Source organism: Setaria italica, chromosome IV (assembly GCF_000263155.2).
Source record: "Setaria italica strain Yugu1 chromosome IV, Setaria_italica_v2.0, whole genome shotgun sequence".
Classification (NCBI taxonomy): domain Eukaryota; kingdom Viridiplantae; phylum Streptophyta; class Magnoliopsida; order Poales; family Poaceae; genus Setaria; species Setaria italica.
This window is the reverse complement of record NC_028453.1, coordinates 9100426-9103767: the sequence shown is the minus strand read 5'-3', so window position 1 is coordinate 9103767 and position 3342 is coordinate 9100426. Positions and strand designations below refer to the sequence as shown.

Here is a 3342-nt window from a genome sequence, read left to right as displayed (position 1 = left end):
GGAAAATAATCTATTTAGCTTCATATGTTGTGGACGGTAATTCATTATTCTCGGGAAGAATCTTCTTGACAATGTTCAACATCCCCTGAAATGCCTTATCGGACACACCATTTTTTGCCTTCCATTGCACAAATTCTAGTGTCGTACCTAATTTTTTATGGCCCTGCTGGCAACCTAGGTAAAACAATTTTTGGTGATCATCTATCATGTGCTGCAACTTTGCTGCTTCCTTCTCAGTTTTGCAATCTCTGTGTGCATCTCGTATCACTTCACCAAGGTCATCAGTAGGGTCATTTTCTGCAAACTCATCTTCATCAGCCTCGCCCATTGTAGTATCTGCAAAAGCTTGGCCTGCAACCGAGTCCGGAATGTTGTCATCTTCCTCCTTCTCCTCCCCATCTTCCATTACAACCCCTCGTTCACCGTGCTTGGTCCAAACCAAATAGTTAGGCATGAAACCGTATTTAAACAAGTGGCTCTGAATAGTCCCCCAGGAATCCTTTGAATACTCCTTCTTGTTATTGCATTGGAAGCATGGACAACATACGAACCCATTATCTGGCTTATTCGCTTTGGCCACTTCGAGAAAATAATGCAAGCCATCAATAAACACCTTGCTCCGCCTGTCTGCATTATACATCCATTGCCGGTTCATATGCATCGTATTACGCATGAAAATGGATTACACTTGACAATGGATTACGCGTGAAAATTGATTAAAGATCCAAACAACATGAAGATCCAAATATGCATCGTATTACGCATGAAAATGGATTACACTTGACAATGAATTACGCGTGAAAATTGATTAAAGATCCAAACAATATGAAGGTACAAATACACATATTTAAATTAAAGATCCAAACAACACATGATACAATACAACAAGCCATCCACTGTTATTATCTAGGAGGACTTTAAGCATCCTTGGGCGGTGAAGACGAAGGTTCCGCTGACCCAGCCTCACCCTTAGGTTTATTTGCGCCGCCTGAAACGGTAGTACTAAGTGGATGTGAAACACTCGGGACTAAGGGTGGAGCATAACGAGCACCAAAAGGAGGTTCGTGACCCGCGACAACAGCTTCTTCATGACGTTGCTGCAAATAACGAAACATTGCTTTTTCCAACGCGCTCATTTTCGTCAGCTTATGCTGAGGGCCAACTATGTTTTCCCCCTGCCGAAAGAGAAACCACGATCGCCCCCACCATCGTCACTTCCTCCAGTAGCAGAAGCCATCTATGTACAAAAATTATTATCTTAACACTGCATAAGTTGTTGATGATGGAGAGTTTAGGGTACATCTTAATTAATTTGTTGCGCGCTTCGCTCGGATGATGGAGAGTTTAGGGGTACATCCTCCTGCCGCCAGAGCCGGCCTCACGTTGGCAGTTGAAGTAGACGGCGGCAACCGGCGGGCCGAGATTGTAGAGCTGGGCGAAGTCCCTGTGTTGAAATTCTGGCGCCAGCCGGGGGCGTACACCGTCTGCCGGCCCAGCTGCTGGAACAGCACTAACACGAATCGGTGGATCCCGATGGTCGGCCGAGGGGGCTCGTAGCAAGTCACCTCTTGCCCTGCGCTCAGAGAAATGCATGCATCGATCACATCGTCCACAACTATCACTACCATATGGTTGTGCATCTGCCGCGTGTACGTGCATTTGATTTGTTCTGTAGCTAGCTGTAAGCCCGTCTAGTTTCTTTTTTTCGGAAGATCACGGTAAACCGTATAGTAAAGAGGTTGTGTGGACAGAGGTAGATACAGATTATTAAGACAGAGACCAGATGGCTCACCAAACGCCGCTCCGGTAGTTCCTGGAATATCAGTAACCAGCCTGCATGCAGACAGTGTCGATCAATCCGTATGCAACCATCATCATCACATAATAGTCTAGCATATACACTACAGAGTGCGAGTGTGTGACAGGAGTCTGTAAAAGTTTTTACCAGTGCAAATACTCCATAAGGTTCGGGGCACTTGGGCTTGGAGCATCCGGGTCGACCATTACCTAAAGAAGCACAAGAATTACAAGAATGGCATGCACGAGAAAGAAGAATGAGGACAGCACAAATTAAATTACACGTGCGCTATGCTACTATTATCTGTACAAAGCCATTTCGTTTCTTTTTTCGTTCAGGCACGTAGAAATCATGTACTGGGATATATATGGAATATAAAATTTATTTGCAGTATTATATTGGAGTACTACGTACAAGAGTGTAGAATGTCCTCATGTCGGGTCCGCCGACCTCGACCCTGGGCTGGTGCGCGACCATGGACGGCTTGAGCTCGCAGCCGTTGGCTACGGTCCTCGCGCCGTAGCTGACCCTGAGGTTGGTGGTCCGGACGAAAGGGTCGAGCACGTCGCCCACAACCCTACCAATAACCAACGGGTCCGTGCCCCTGCCGGCCATGTCGACTTCGAGACTCGAGAGCAGGGACAATCGATCACCCTCTAAACAAGCTATGGTAGCTAGCCGTGCAACTTCTATTGTTCGCACGGCACGCACGAAAAGGGATGTTTTTGGAAGAACTTGGCTCGAGCTGGTTAATTGACCAACCGGCTGACACTCGCAGAGCTTCGAGCTAGATTTGTCCTACTGGTTAGTGTTGGTTTGCATCCTCGTGTCCCCACTGGTTTGCATGCTTGTGTCCCACAGCCTGTGGCCCCTTTATATAGGAGTCTGTCAAGCTCAGGAACATGCATATCTATCATCTCGATTATTATGTTGCGTCTTGGACTCGATCGATTGAACAATAATATACTCTGTCTGTTTCAAAATATAACTAATTTTAGGTTTATCTTAAGTTAAATGTTTTCAACTTTCACTATAAATAAAAGAAGATCATTAGATTAAGACTGACCGCGCAAAAATGTGTAGATTCTCATCGCGATATCAACTATCATAAAATATAATGTTTTCTTCTGTTGGCAATAATATATTTTTAAAGAAATTGTTGGCCAAGATAAAAGTATTTGATGTAAGACAAACCTAAACTAGATGTATCAGGAAGGAGGCTGTGAACCATAGTGTGGTCGAGGGAAGAATGTCCGCCAACAATTACACGGAAGTCATATGCATGTCCTTTTGTGTCATTTTTCCTATGTGGATGGATGCTTGTTGTTAATTTACACTTAGAACTCTACTCAGTCTACTACTCAAAAAGTAGAGGCTGAGGGCAAAAAAAATACACCAGTAAGATGCCTGCTTATAGGTCCCTACTTTTGGGAGGCCCCTACTATTCCCTCACGAGCCTCTTATCCCACGTACCTTTAGGAAACCCCTACTTGGTTGTTGTGTTAGTTTTCTTCCCGTGCTAGGAATCTCACCGCACAACGTTG

The 3342-nt window shown here is 45.0% G+C and overlaps 1 pseudogene; it reads right to left on the bottom strand.

The window, feature by feature from the left end:
• Window positions 1-1292: 1292 nt before the first annotated feature.
• LOC101774855 lies at window positions 1293-2539 on the bottom strand (annotated as a pseudogene).
• Between the last annotated feature and the right edge of the window lie 803 nt (window positions 2540-3342).